General features: G+C 40.9%; 1 protein-coding gene across 1 annotated transcript in view; it reads left to right on the forward strand.

Annotated features, from left to right (window-relative positions):
* ACADVL (acyl-CoA dehydrogenase very long chain) overlaps positions 1-15,883 on the forward strand; it is an 808,259-nt gene that overhangs the window by 738,225 nt on the left and 54,151 nt on the right. The window lies entirely within an intron of this gene.

The following is a 15,883-nucleotide window of genomic DNA, read 5'->3' on the forward strand; positions in this document are numbered from 1 at the left end:
GACGTCGGTCATGGGCGCCTAGATCTGACATCAGAGCGTCAGGGTATAAAGGCGCATGACCAACATCATATCCTCAGTCTTTTTTGCCGCATGGTCCGATGCAGAAGCAGCGTTGCAAGTGCCGTTCGCGTTCTGAAATTTTTCGGAGTTTCAGACCGATACCAAGTTGGGCTAAGTACCCCGTTGGGGAATATTTTTGTTTTTTCTTGCCTCCGTTACTTACCGGATGTCAGAAAAAGTGAATAATTGTATTTCTTGTGGGAAACAGATACCGCATAGGGATTACCACTCGCTTTGTATTCCTTGTTTGGGACCGGAGCACGACGTAGTCGGGTGTCGGTTTTGTGCTAGGTTTAATAAGCGCACTATAAAGCGGAGGTTAGATTGCGCTAGGTTAGTCTTTGGCAAGAGGTGTAATTATAATATGCCGTCGGATGTTCCGACGCCTGCTTCTACTAAGAAGCGCAAAGACAAATCTTTAAAGCCTAGGCAGGATGATTCGTCCGTTTCGGATGCCGGACCTTTAGAAGCTACAGCTGAACAGGTGGATCCGGCTGAAGTTTCTGTTGAGTCCCAGGGGGAAACTTTGATTTTACAGGATGTGGCCTCTCAGGAGGCAGGTCAGGCTGAAGGGGCCTCTCAGGTTACTATTCTCCCTTCTATGCCTAGGGTGGTTAGGCCTTCTGCTACTGTTTCTAAGGCTCCTTCTAAAGGCAGGTCTGTCTTGCCTTCCTCTGGTGTCAGTTCTGGTTCTTCAGGGTCTGTGCCATGCTTAAAATGGCAGAGGATTTGATTACTTTAATTAGAGGTTCTATGCCCCCTCCTGATAAGAGGCCCAGGATGGAGCCAGAGTTGGAAAGTTTGGAGCAGGCCTCAGATGATTCAGAGTCTTCTGCTGAAGACATTCAAGATTTCTCTCCTTATTCTGATTCTGATGCAGAGGATTCCACTCCTTCTGCTTCTCCTCCAGAGGATTTTTCATTTTCAGAAACTCTGCATTCCATGAGGGAGCATTTTAGGTGGGAGGGACAGGATTACTCTGATTCCCGGAAGAGACTTAGGGAGTTCTTGTTTTTACCACAGCATAGACCCTTAGCTATACCTCCGGTTTTGGATGTTGTTTCAGATGTTTTCTCGGAAGCTTCCCTTAATCCAGATTCTGTGCCTCCTGCCCCAGTTAAACCGGACAGGTATTACAGGGTGCCTGAGGCTCATAAATATCTGTATAAGAGTCCTAGGGCGGACCCAGAAACTATTAGTCAGGGGCCTAAGGGTGTTAGAGCCTCTGTTTTTAAGAATCCGGTTCCTCTGGATAAGGAAGCTAGAGCTTTGGATAGATGGGGTAAGAAGGTGTATACCTCTTCTACTTTAGCAATGAGAGCTTTGAACTGCCAGTTTCATATGTTGAAGTATCAGAATTTCCTCCTTTCTCAGCTAAGATCTAAGGTGGATGCTTTGGCAGAGGGCATAGAGTGTAAAGAATTGCAGGATTTAGTGCATGTTTCTGAACAGGTGGGTAAGCACTCTTTGCAATGTGGTTTTGATGCTTTACAGGCTTCTTCTAGGGTGGCGGCCACTGGTTCAGTTATTCGTAGGCACGCCTGGCTTAAGGATCAGAATTTGCCTGAGCATGTTAAGTCTAGAATTCTGGATGCCCCTTTACAGTCTGAAGTTTTGTTTGGTCCTCCTGTGGAGTCAGTCTTAAAGAAAATGGAAGACAAGGCTAAGTCTATGCAGACTGTCAAAGATTTTTTGCAGGTACAACCTCCAAAGTTTAGTAGAAATTGGCCTACTAAGGGGTGGACGTACCCTTCTTCTGATTCTCAGTCTAGGGGTAGATCTAGACGTGGTAGGGGCAGAGCTCAGAGTACCTTCAGGCCGAGACAATGGAGTTCGCCTGCTCAATCTGCTGGTGAGGGCAGGGGCCAGTCCTTTCGTAAACAGGCCCAATGACCTGCATTTTCAGCTGCCAGATTCTTCTTGCCTGGCAGCTCCTTTGGGAGGAAAGTTGGCTCTTTTCAAGCAAAATTGGCATTTAGTCACCCAGGACAAATGGGTATTGGACATTATAAACCGAGGTTACAAGTTCTATTTCCATACCATGCCTCCTTTCAAAGGCATGCCAGACATCCCTCCTCGGCAAAGGATAGAGGCTCACAGACAAATTTCTTTACTTCTTCAAATAGGAGCTATACAGCCAGTTCCTCTGTCAGAAGTGGGCCTAGGATTTTATTCTCGCCTGTTTCTAGTTCCAAAGAAAGGGAACAAGTGGAGACCAATTTTGGATTTATCTATCCTCAACACTTACCTGGACATTCCAAAGTTCAAGATGCTGACTTTGCAACAACTTTTACCTCTGTTGGGAAAAGATCACTGGATGGTTACTCTGGATCTCAAAGAGGCTTACCTTCATGTTCCTATCAGGCCCAGTTGCAGGAGGTACCTGTGTTTTCGGGCTGGAAATTTACATTATCAGTTCTCTGCATTGCCCTTTGGCTTATCTACTGCCCAGAGTGTTCACAAAGGTTCTGGCTCCAGTGATAGCTTTTTCAGACTCAGAGGAATACAGATTTATCCTTATTTGGACGACTGCCTGATTATTGCACAAGAAAGGGACGAACTTCTTCATCATCTACAGTATGTGATGGCAGTGTTAAGATGCCTAGGGTATTCTGTGAACGAAACAAAGTCCAGTCTAGTACCCTCTCAGGACATGTGCTTTCTGGGTGTGAGACTGAACACAGCTTCCCAGATGGCCTTTTGACCCCGGACAAACAAAGAAGCCTTTCTCTTTATTTCCATCAAATGTCTCTACGGTCCAGGCTGACTGCAAGGACAGTCCTTCAAGCCTTGGGGTTCATGGCATCTTGTATTCTGGTACTTCCCAATGCCAAATTGCATATGAGGAAGCTTCAATGGTATCTCAAAAATGTATGGACACAGCACTGCCAAGATCTAGACACTGTCATTCAGATAATACCTTGCATTCAGAAGGAGTTTTTGTGGTGGGCTCAGGAATGTCACCTAAACAAGGGACTCTCTGTGACCCGCCAGAGGCGAGTCAGATTCTAACGACAGATGCCTCGGACAAGGCTTGGGGAGCACACCTCAATGGAAAATGGGTGCAAAACACGTGGCCTGTCAAACTCCAGCATTTGCATATCAACTTGAAGGAAATGTTAGCAGTCCAGTTTGCATTGATGGCTTTCAAAGATTTACTTCACCCAGGGCAGGTGTTGATTCAAACAGACAACACTACTGTCATGTGGTACATCAACAAGCAGGGAGGAACCCATTCTTACCCTCTCTGCAGGCAAGCGATGATTCTGTGGGAAACTGCTCTCAATCTACACCTCAATCTTCAGGCAAGGTTTCTACCAGGAGCACAGAACTCCTTAGCAGATGTATTGAGCAGACAAATAGTGGATCCTCACGAATGGAAATTGGATCCTCTTGTATTTCAACAGTTGACAGTGTTATGGGGAACTCCAGACATAGATCTGTTCGCTTCTCCACTAAATTACCAGTTGCCAAAGTTTTGCACAAAAATGTTTCATCACACAGCTTGGAAGGTGGACGCTCTATCATTCAGTTGGAACAATCTGCATGTATATGCCTTTCCACCTCTGCCTCTTCTTCCCAAGGTACTTTTGAAGGCCAGACAAGACAAGCCAACCATGATTTTGATAGCACTGGATTGGCCTCGACAACACTGGTACCCACTACTGAGGAGTTTAGTACGAGAACCTCCATGGCCTCTGCCTTTGATTCCGCACCTTTTGTCACAAGAGGACAGTCACTTCCTCAATGTCAAGATTCAGTCTCTGCATCTAACAGCCTGGCATATTCTGTTTTAGACTCTGGAGGGTCTCAGCTTCCACAACAAGTTTTGAATGTTATTTTGGAGGCCAGGAGGCCTAGTACCAGGAAAGTTTATGCTGATAAATGGAGGAGATTTTTTATTTGGAGCAAAGGAAAGGACTTTGATGTCTCCAAACCTGATTTAAGTGTTGCTCTTCAATATCTTACTGAGTTATTGGACAAGGGTTTGTCTTTCTCCTCAATAAAGGTCCATGCTGCAGCCATTTCTGCTCACTATGATTGTGACCCTCCTTTATTCTCTCATCCTTGGTTTAAGCAATTTCTTAGAGGGGCAAAGAATATAAGACCCCACATAGAGCTCCTACTCCTGCTTGGGATCTCAATTTTGTGTTGGAAAAACTTACTCTACAACCTTTTGAGCCTGCAGCTACTGCCGAGTTAAAGTATTTGTCATGGAAAACTGCTTTTTTGTTGGCCATTACCTCTGCAAGACGGGTTTCTGAATTACAGGCCCTCATGGCAGTGGAGCCTTTCCTGATTTTTCATAAGGATAGGGTATCTTTGCGTACTAATCCTTCCTTTATGCCTAAAGTGGTTTCTAGTGTGGCCTTAAATCAAACTATTCATTTGCCTACTTTTTATGCAAACCCCCAAAATAAAGGGGAGAAAATTTTGCATACTTTGGATATTCACAGGCAGTTGCGTTATTATTTGAGCAGAACCAAGGAGTTCAGACAGTCTCAGCAATTGTTTGTTTCTTTTGCTTTGGGTTCACAGGGTAAACCTGTTTCAAAACAAACTATTTCTAAATGGATTGGGTTTTGTATTTCTTTCAGTTATTCCCATCATGGTAAGGAGATTCCTGCTGGAATCAGGCCTCATTCCACTAGGGCTACTGCTACTTCTACGGCCTTTCTAAGGGGGGTAGCTACAAAGACATTTTGGAGGCAGCTACTTGGAGTTCAGTGCATACCTTTTCTAAACATTACCACCTTCCTCTTTATTCTAAGTCTAGGGCTGGATTTGCCACTGCAATTTTACAGGGCATTTTAGCGGCCCCTAATGCTTTATGATTTTTACCATCCTCCCTTTCCCGTTGCTTTGGGATTCTACCCATAAGTAAGGACTGCAGCAATGTGAGATGAAGAACATAGTACAGTTTTGTACCTACCATAAATGTAGATGTTCGAAGATCCACATTGCTGCAGTCCAATTTACCCTCCCTCCTTCCCCACTGTAGTTTGACTTGGTGCTATGCTTTAGGTGATGGTTGTTGTTGGGCATGTTTTTGGGGAGGTATTCTGTTTTTGGCTGTGGCCTTTCTGGTTTGGCCTTCTGACATCTGGGGCAAGAAAAGACTGAGGATATGACGTCGGTCATGCGCCTTTATACCCTGACGCTCTGATGTCAGATCTAGGCGCCCATGACCGACGTCAGCCTAATACTTTGGTATTCGGGCCGACCGAGGACAGCGGACTACCCATAAGTAAGGACTGCAGCAATGTGGATCTTCGAACATCTACATTTATGGTAGGTACAAAACTGTACTTTTTCCTATTGAAAAAGCTCATTTTTAAGGGACCATTACCTCCACAAGGTAGCTGTTGGCTTCTGAACCCTTAGGCTTTCATATTGTTTGATTGCTTCTGAGAAGTACTTCACATTTCTTCTGGAAGTTGTTTGGTGATGTGATAACAACACATCCATCCCCATGTTTCATTTCCAGAGCTGAAGTGCAGGGGTAAAAGGGCACTTCATATCCTGGCTGTGCACTGCCAGTTCAGTTTTTTTCCTCCCTGAAGAGAGTTCATGTTATGATGCTCTTCATCTCTTGTGCTTGCAGTGCTAGACATGCACTGCCCAAATTGGTTGTTGACTATATTGTATTTGTCATTGGGAGTCTTCTGATCTGCCAGTGGCTAATGCAGTTAAGATGTACTTACTTTTAAAGAATTGTTCCTTATATTGCCTGTGTCAGGAATGAGAACATTGTACACATCTGTGCTATGGCAACAAAATGTCCCCAAGCACTACTGTTTGGACAACCATTTCTTGAGTCCAGCATCCTTTTGTACATTTGTGTTGCGAGATTCAAACTTCAGAGCCTTGGTACTTCAGCCTTTGTTAGTTTTACTACACACTGCTTGGAGTTCCTCCGAGGCATCACACTGTGCAGCTGGTGCTTCGTAAGATGTAGCACATAAATGATAAGTACTCATCATATCAGGTGTTTTTTGAGAAGAGCCATCTGTTACTTGTTACCATCCATCTCTGCCATATTTCCTTTAAGGAGGACTTGTTCAATTCTATTTCATTATTTAGTGTTATTGTCTCATAAGTGCATTTTGGTAATATTCTGTGGGAACAGAACTGGTGAGCATGGGCCAGAGTGCACATTTGTAATGCAGTGTTCTAATACTACAATGTGGGCCACTCTGGGTGGGATTTGCCTCTCCTATGCCCAAGTGCTGGAGCTAGAGATCTTTGAAGAGGTAGTCATGAAGGAGATCCCAGCTGTTTCGGGAAAATCAGGTGGTATGATTGGTATGCTGTTTATGAGTATTAGACACGGCAAATTGGTATGCTGTTTATGGGTATTAGACACATTTTTTAAATCATTTGCAGGCCCTTTTCCACATGCAGCTGTCAGACTGCCTCATTCCATATTAGCCTGTTCATTTCTCTGACTTGTTCCCTGGATTCTAGGAGACTGGGAGAGGATGTTGAGAGTCTTGAGTCATGGTGGCAGGAAGTTTCTAAAAATGGTCATAACTCCTTACACCACCCCCCACTGGTCAAAAAACATTGTGCAGTTCCGGTTGTGCTGGAACAATGTGGGGGCACACTTCCTTATATCAAATAGCCCCTCCTAAATTGTTTTGCCTTTCTTGGTGGGCTCACATCTTCCATATCCGTACAGCAGGTGCTGCCTTTCTAATCTTTCCAGATAGCACTCTGGCTGCATGGTTCACTGGGATGAGGCAAGCCCACATCAGCTTCTCACTCCCATCACTCTGCCACTGAGTTCATATTATAAAATATTTGATTTCATTTTGTTGTTCTTTATTTTTAACAAAGGTTGCAAGAAAGTGTTCAGAATTTGTGTTGGACTGAAAGTGAAACACATTTTATTTTAGATGGGCAATGATTAATCACATCTCAATTAAGACAGTAATGACTAAAATATTTAACTTTAAATTAATTTCACTTTTAATTTGACTCTTATTTTGCACCATCAAAGTATTGTTAAAGTATCTTCATTTAATTTCACTCTCAAATGACAGCTACAGAAGTTTCTCCATACATTAACAATCGTTTTTGCAGGGGTGTAAGCCCTCTGAACCCCAGATGTGAGGGATTCACCCCCACCCCTGTTCATTACATATATTGTGAGTGTCTAAACTTGAAAAAGAGAAAAAAGTGTAAAGCAAACTTAAAATCACCCCTTTTAATCCTCTTTTCTGACTCATACAATTTAAAACCAGAGCACAGCATATGTGACAAACCAAGTTCCAGTACACTGATTTGACAACAGCAGACTTCCTTCTAAGGTGTTTTGTGTTGTGATAACACACATGCTCAGCTGCAATACTCCCTTTTTTTTTGGGGGGGGGGGCAGTACCAGGCACCAGGCCAACCTACATTATGTATGGTAAGATATTAGTGAGGCAACATACAAAAAGTACAATAATCAAATTTAGCTACTATGTTTTTATATAATAAAAAAGTGGTAATGGTGATATTGCCAGGAGTACAGTATTTGTTCAGATCGTCATTTCAGCTCACAGCCTTCATTTTAAATATTATTAGGGAGAAATTAAAGCTGAGTAAACAGGGTAACTATGCTGACAAATAGAGATCTTTATCATTCCAAAATCTCATAAAATATTATGAAATGACTGCAGTGCTGTTAAACTTGGTTGTAATCTTAAGTAATGCAGTAGAGTGTGTGTGTGTGCGCATGTTTGTGTGTGTGTGCATGTTTGTGTGTGTGTGCATGCACGCACGTTTATCAGTGTGCATTTCATCAAGATCTAATATATTGCAAAAAAATGTAAAACTTAACTGTCAAAACTTGCATTAAATTACAGAAGACGGCTGTGTTTGCAAGTAGGCAAGCCCCCTCACCCCGCACCTCCCTTAGAAATCACATAGCAGTGGAGGTAACAACTCCTTTTTACCCCCCATTTTCTACCTGTCTCATAATAACATGGTGATCCTACAAAACCTTCAGTCCATACAGATAACATTCGATGGCAAAATGACTGAAGTTTCATAAAATGACCAATGTGACAGTACTGGTCCCTGTCATTTTGCTTATGGAACTTGAGACCAGAACAACAGTATCTGCTTGGCATCTAAACATTTTCCAGGCTATCAATCATCTACTTTTACCCCACAGATGATGATGGTCTTCTCCACTTCTCATTATCTGTCAGATTAATCTTACCTTTCCAATTTATCTGTCTAGGCCAGCTGGAGACCACGGTGTTTATTCATGTTGTTACTACCTCCCACCCATTCATGGACAATTTTATGTTGTAGTTTCCCTGCATCAGGGTAACCCATTCTGTCCCCATGAATTTCCAGCCTAATTAAGTGTTCACAGACTTTCGATAGAATCATATTCTTTACAGTCTATACTTAACTAGAGCCAGTCCAAACTGTGAACACCAACCTTCAGAATGCTGAATACAGACAGTTCTGAATGTTCAGCTGTGCCTCCCTCCTGGATCCATGTTAGCACTTGATCTTGGGTTCGGAGCAATAGAGCAGTAGGGTGTTTCAGGATTCAAGTTATTGTGCAGAATTGTATAATTGTATATTTTCGGTATTCCATGTTTCAGCAGAATTTTGCGGTCATTGCTGTAGTAGAAATTATGTTGAACCTTGTAATAGTAAACAGTATGTGTGTGTGTATATATACATGTATATCTATCTATATGTATATCTATCTATATGTGTGTGTATATATATATATATATATATATAAAGTATTTATAAAAAACGTGTGTGGGTGTATAGGGGCCTAAACAACTGAATTTCCCCTTAGTAATTGTAGTAGATTTTTTGAACATTCTGTTTGCATCACTTTGGCAGTTTCATCCATTACAGTATGGTGTCTGTAGATGTTCATCATTAGATCACTGTTGCAGTAGCCTAACTGTATGGGCCATCCTGCCAAGGACTGGAACAGCTGGCCAGCTTGCAAAGCTTTAGGATACCTTCTACATGCTCTAGCCACTGTACAGCTTGAGGAGTGTAACTTAAAATCAGTGGCTACCGTGCAAAACGTCCAGAACTTTCTTGCCATCAAAGTGCACTCTCCCTTGTGGGCTTCAAGTGATCTGTTGGCTGTACATTTGCCAAGACTGGGCAGTTTGTTACCCTGTTAAGGAGTACCTTTGACTTCATTTTTTGCAAAGAAATGTTTTTTATCAGAAATATAACTGGTGGCTTTAGTCAGTAAATTTTTTTCTTCAGATCTGACTTTTTTCTTTTCATGGTTCCCTGTGAAAAAGGTCTTCGAAATAACCGATTTTTGAGAAAATGTTTTGCTTTTCTGTTAAAACTTCTAGCTAGGGAGCTAGGCCTTGTGGTTTTGGGGGTAGTCATTAAAAATGTTTACCTCCCAACTTTTTTACTATCGGGTTGTGTTGCCACCTAAGTTCCACTATACACTTGTCGGACACCTTTTTTGGTAGACATACCATCTAGAGTCCTTGAGAGGTCTATTATTTATCATATTTTGTGAGAAAAAGTATTTTTTTGTCAAAATGTGTTGTTAGGGATTGATGCTAGTGTATTAAGTGGCCATCACTGCAGCATTTTTTCTCTGACTTTATACTGTCATGAGGTAACAGACTGTTAAAGAATCTGCTAGCCATTGTCAGACACCTTTTGGGGTAGAGAGTCCAGAGTTCCTCTGGGGATTCCCTTATATTTTATCAGTTTTGTGAGGAAAATTGTTACTTTTATGTCAAAAAGTGTTGCTAGGGACTAGAGTTACTGTTTTGGTGTTTGCCACTAAACGCTTGTACCTCAGAACTTAAATTTTGTGTCAAGAAGGAACAGTGAAGTTCTGCTTACCATATGTCAGACAGCTTTTGTGGCAAGGTCCTGGTAACTTTATTCCATTCTTGGTCTGCAATAAGAGAAATGTTATCAGGGGGGCTTTGGTTTTGACTCTGATTTCTTTCAGATGGATTTTCCTCAACCTGCAGTTGTTCCTCGTGTGTTGTTTTGTGTTGTAATGCTTTCTTTGCAGCCAGCGTTTGACTGTTAGCCACCTGATTCCAGAAAGTGTGATAAATTGTATAATGTGCCCTATTCCCACATATTCCTTTTATCTAATCCCAGGTCAGATTGTGCAGTAATTTCTGTATCAAAATCACCTTCTTACCACAGCTAGTCTTATTCCTTCAGACAATCGGGAAAAAGCCTTGGTAGGGTGTAAAGAAAGTTTATATTTCTTCCAGTTTAGCCTTCAGAGTAGTGAATTGTCAGGCTTAAATGTCTAGGGTCCTGCTGGCTTCTTTTGACAATTGAAAAACTGAATTGCTGATTTTTCTTCAGGGACTAACTTATCTCTGATTTCATTAGTATCATATGCGTTTAAGGCAATTGAGCATTCTCTAAAATGTGCTCATGACACTGCTGCTGCTGTTTCCAGTGTTTTTCAACTACTTCAGTTTTGTAATGTTTGCACAATCCCCAGTGCAACAGTCTTGCCACATTATTGTGCCTTTCAGTATGCAGTCCTTATGCCATTAGTATGTCACAACCAGCAACAAGATGTGCGACTGTTTCCATTTCTGTTTTACAAAACCTACTTTTGTGTGTTTCTCCCATATGTTCAATGGACCTTGTAAAGAAACGTGTGTAGCCCACTATCTTGGGCCCCAATATTAACCTTTCATTTTTTGGTTTAAATTTGCCTCTCTTTAACCATTCCTACATTCTGTCCTGATCAACATGAGGTTGTTCCAAGACTTTTCTAGAATTGCAACTATATTTATGCATTTTCCACTTTTTTTGCCTTCTCATCTGATCCTTCACCTTTTATTCTTTCTTTCTTTACACAATAACTGATGACGTGGTGTGGTATATTGAAGATTTACCCACGGTTGGCATGGTTTAATCACGAGGGCGAAGCCCGAGTAATTAAAGCCAACCGTGGGTAAATTTCAATATACCACAACCACGGAGTTGGTTATTGCTATTATACAATGACATTATTTAAGAAAAAAAATACGTACTTTTCTCAAATAATGTCTTTGTATAACGGAGCATTACTGTTCTTCCGCCGTTGGTGGTATACTGCTTCCTTGTGATGATGTACTGCGCATGCGTATAGGACATGTGTTCCTACGGATACCCAGTACATCAATGCTTTGAAACGGAAGCAACGGAGAAAAAAAAGTCTCCATTGCTCCGTTTTTTTCTTTTTCTTTTATTTATTTATTTATTTATTTTAAAAAAGGGGGGGGGGGTTGGATACTTTATACCAATGGAAAAATGTCTGGGCGACCAGACTTTTTCCGTTGGTATATTCTGGGATTTACAATGGGCATGCTGACCAATCAGCGTGCACGTTTTGGAATCATTGTATAATTTGTTTTTTTTCACATTCAGTTGCTGCCTGATTTTTATCTACTTGTGATTTGATTTCCATTTCTGCTCGACGCTGATAAGCCTCTTCTAGATTAAGCAGAGAAGTCCTCTTAGACTAATTCTTTACATGTTTTAAAACTTTCACTATGTTTGGATGTTGTGATGTCATCAGATATGTTTCTTTACATGTTTTAAAACTTTCACTATGTTTGGATGTTGTGATGTCATCAGATATGTATGCAGTCCTGTGATTGCAGATCTGTACATGTAATCAATTTCAAGGAGGCCCATACCTCCTTCAGAACATCGAATATATGTTTTTTGTATACACTGCTTTTTATATAAGCATGAAGTGTCGTCCATGTTTTCCTGTCCAACCGATCCAGTACTTTATGAAGCCAGTCAATCACTCCAAAACTGTAAATTAGGACAGGAAGCACAAATTGGTTTATATCTTGGACTTTGTTCCTATATGTCAGCTCTGTTTTCAGTATTAATTTTAGTCTTCTAAAATATTCCTTGCTAACTTTTATTTGCATCTGTTCATGTTTTATTGTTGATACTTTGTCAATTCCCAAATATTTATACACTCCCTGTTGCTCAAGTTTTATATCACCTTCCTGTCCCAGGCTGATGTTTTCTTGGTGCTGCAACTTTCCTGCTGTAAAGGCTGTTTTTGCACATTTATCAAGACCAAATGACATTTTTATATCAGCTGAAAAAGTTTTGACCACTTGTAGTTGTACTTTCAGTTCCTCATCTGATGAACTTATACAGTTTTAAATCATTCACAAAAAGAAGATAAGTCTTGACACTTTGTTGTTTTCTGGAAGCCACATTGCAGCCATGACCTAATCTGTTAAGTAGATTGTTTAATGGGTTAAGGGCAAGACAAAAGAGCAGCAGTGACAGTCACCCTGGAATATCCTCCTCTGAATTTTTATCCCTGGAACAATAATTTGTCTTTTATCATGGCTTAACTGCAAAGTGGTTTGCCACTCTTTCTTGTAATCGATCAGCGGGTGTATTTTATACATTTTAAGCACTGTTTATCCATGAATGTGGAATTCTGTCAGATGCTTTTTTGTAGTCTATCTATGCCATACTTAGATTCTTCCACCTTTTACAGTTTTTCATTATGACTTTAACAGTAAATGATTCTTTATTCCATATGACTTTCTTTTGTTACCCTTGTGTTCTATTGCCATAATTGAGTTTTCTTCTAAGTCACTCTAAACTCTGACATCAGTTCCAGTGTATAGTTTATACATTGTCTGAAGGCAAGTTAATGGTCTATAGGTGTTAAGATAGCTTGCAGGTTTGCTGGGCTAACCAGATTGGTGTATGTTAGGGGTGTGTATATAAATAGTTCTTGTTCATGGCTAAATCTTCATGTAAAGATGTTAATACTTCTAGCCAGAAGTTAGGTACTTCATCTGGACCGGGGGGGTTCCAATTAGGAGCTTTTCTTAACTTGTTTCACTCTCACTAGTTGTTACTTCATCCCATTTCATATAATGTACACTTGAACTTTTTATTCTTTGATTTACTTCTTCTGTCCATCCAGCATCTTTGTTATGTTCCACAGGATCTTCATAGATTTTTCTCCAAATTGTATATATTTCTTGTTTTTCCTTTACTGCCCTGTATTTTTGTGGTAAGACTTGGTGTCTCTTATTAATTTAGCTGCACAGTAATATATCCTATTTTACTTCTGTCGTATCGCATGAATCTCTATGAACAGTCCTAATTACTGTGTCCATTTGTTTTATCAAACTTCTAACTTTTTGAGTTTTATTGCCTTTCTGTATTTCTTTCATTGATCCACCTTAATATGTCTGTCCATCTCTGTTAAGTTAAGCGACTCTTCTCTTAGATCATTTTCTTCTGAGGGCATATTCTTTGTTTACCTGCAGGCATTCTACAGAAAGTTCAGAGCATCTTCCTGTGCCACATTCTCTTCAGTTTTGTCCTGTGTCATCCATTGCTCTTTCGTATGGGAACTCACTGACCTTTCACTCCTGCATCAGAGTTGGCACAGTTTTCCTCTTCCTTCTCTTGCTGCGGAACTCCAACTGAACTTTTGTACTGGTTTTCTGTGGAAGGCTGCAAAGTATCTCCATGTGGCAAATGATCAGATATTTCTCCACTGTACTGGTTTCTCCTTAATTTGGGGATCCATTGATCTGTCCTGCTGTGATGTTATAAGAGTTAGATTTTCTACACTAAATCCTTCACTTCAAAGGTAATCCATAATCTCAGATCCTATTTCTATAAGTTCAGCATTAACAATCCTCTTTTCTACTTTTCCTCTTTGCTTTCTTATTTTTTGTATTGTAAAATTTTTCATATCCGGATACCTTTGCCTATATTTATCTTCAAATATCTGTGATGCTGCTTTTTTGTATTGATTGGTTTTGTTTTCTCCTTTGCATAAATATTGCACCATATTAAATCTCTTTCTTTCCCGTGTCTGTATTTCTTCAGATATTTCCTGCTTCTCCTTACTTTGGGGACTTGTTCTTCCGTCATGCTGTGATATAACCTGTGTTAAACTTTCTACACTAAATCCTTCACTTCACAGGAATTTCATAGCTTCAGCTTTTATTTTTTTAACTTCAACTTTACTAATCTTCTGTTCTGTGTTCCCTCATTGTGATCTTATTTTTTGTATTGTGAAGTTTTCCATATCTAGATGCCCTTGCCTGTATTTCTCTTCAAATATCTTTGAGGCTGCTTTTTTTCTCCAAGTCCGGAGAAATGGGGAGGGTTACATCAGGAAGGGCATCCAGTGTAAAACTTTTGCCAAATGGTGTATGTGGACAACAATACAGATTTTTATACCAGATCAGTCAAGCCCCGGGTTAATGACCGCCACCAGTACTGTTAGCCAACAGGGTGTTGCTGGAAATTGGGCTACTGTTGACTGAAGGAGAAGAAGAGGAAGAAGGCATGCCCAAAGGCAGGAAGAGAGGAGGAAGGTTAGGAGTGTGGTAGTAACTTTGAATGTTGGCAGTATGACTGGTATAGAGAGACAGCTAGCTGATATGATGGAGAGAAGGAAGGTTGATATATTGTGCGTGGAAGAGCCCAGATGGAAGGGGTGTAAGGCCAGGTGTATCGGAGGTGGGTTCAGATTGTTCTATAATGATGTGGATGGGAGGAGAGATGGGGTAGGGATTATCCTGAAGGAACAGTATGCCAATAATGTTTTGGAGGTAAAAAGAGTGTCAGATAAAGTGATGTTTATGAAGCTGGAAGTTGATGGTGTGATGATGAATGCTGTTAGTGCATATGCCCTGCAGGTTGGGTGTGCGATGGATGGGAAAGAAAAATTTTGGAATGGGTTGGATGAAGTGGTGGCGAGTGTACCCAAGAGTGAGAGAGTGGTGATTGGAGCGAATTTCAATGGGCATGTTGTTGAAGGGAACAGAGGGGATGAGGAAGTGATGGGTAGGTGTGGTGTTAAGGAGAGGAATGGTCAGATGGTAGTGGATGACCCTGGAACTGTCCCCTGGTTCTCAGACCTCCAGTGCGTTGGGCAAGGGGATGGGAAAGCAATATTCTTGGGGGTGGAATATTTTGGTGTCATCATTGTATCATTTGTGCTTCATACATGGCTCTTTCCTGGCCCTACCCACCTCAGCATGATGTATTTTAGGAGGGTAGGTGGGCAGCGAGGTATACCCTTTGAGAACATGCCTGCCATGAGCCAGTGGACAGACATTTCTAATTGATCGTTCTGCCTCTCCTTGCCCAGCAATTGCTGTTAGCCTTGGCCTTCTTCAGGATTTGACAAATGATCTGCCATATTATCACACTCTCCCACCGATGGACATGCCTATTTCACTGACAGGCAGTAAAAGTTCTGAAAACCTTTTAAGGAACTAATATACTGTAGCTGCGGCAGTTTATTTATTTTAAAAAAAAATGTTAGTTTGAAAAACTGTTCTCAAAACAACCCCTAAAGTATAACTAGAGTATAACTATTTTTATTGTAGTATTTTCTAGTCTTCTTCATTGTGGTACAGAGAAATGGAAGTGAATGCTAGAAAATATGCAAATCTAAACTTTTACAAGTGACTTAAGAGGTGGAGCCAGTGGCTGGGTAGAAGGTTACAGGTGACAGCTTCCTTCTTTTATTCATGCAGTATTTTCCCCAGTCGCGTCTCCCCACACTGTGCCATGGTTTCAGGTATGGAACCTTGTCTGTGGTGAAAACAAACAGTATTAGAACCCAGTTTCCATTTTAAACTGTCACATCTGTGGTAGGATTGACAGCCTCCACCAATCCTAACGATAATGTAAATTAAAATGAACTCACAAACTACCAAGTAACAGTAGAACGTTTTAGTCTTTTGTAGCTAATTGCATTAAATTTTGCTAAAACAAGTTTTGCTCCCATTGTTACTTTGTAATTTGAGATTTAGTTTGATCCTGCTCTACT

This window comes from Protopterus annectens, chromosome 7.part0 (assembly GCF_019279795.1).
Source record: "Protopterus annectens isolate FY-2018-M chromosome 7.part0, PAN1.0, whole genome shotgun sequence".
Lineage (NCBI taxonomy): Eukaryota > Metazoa > Chordata > Ceratodontiformes > Protopteridae > Protopterus > Protopterus annectens.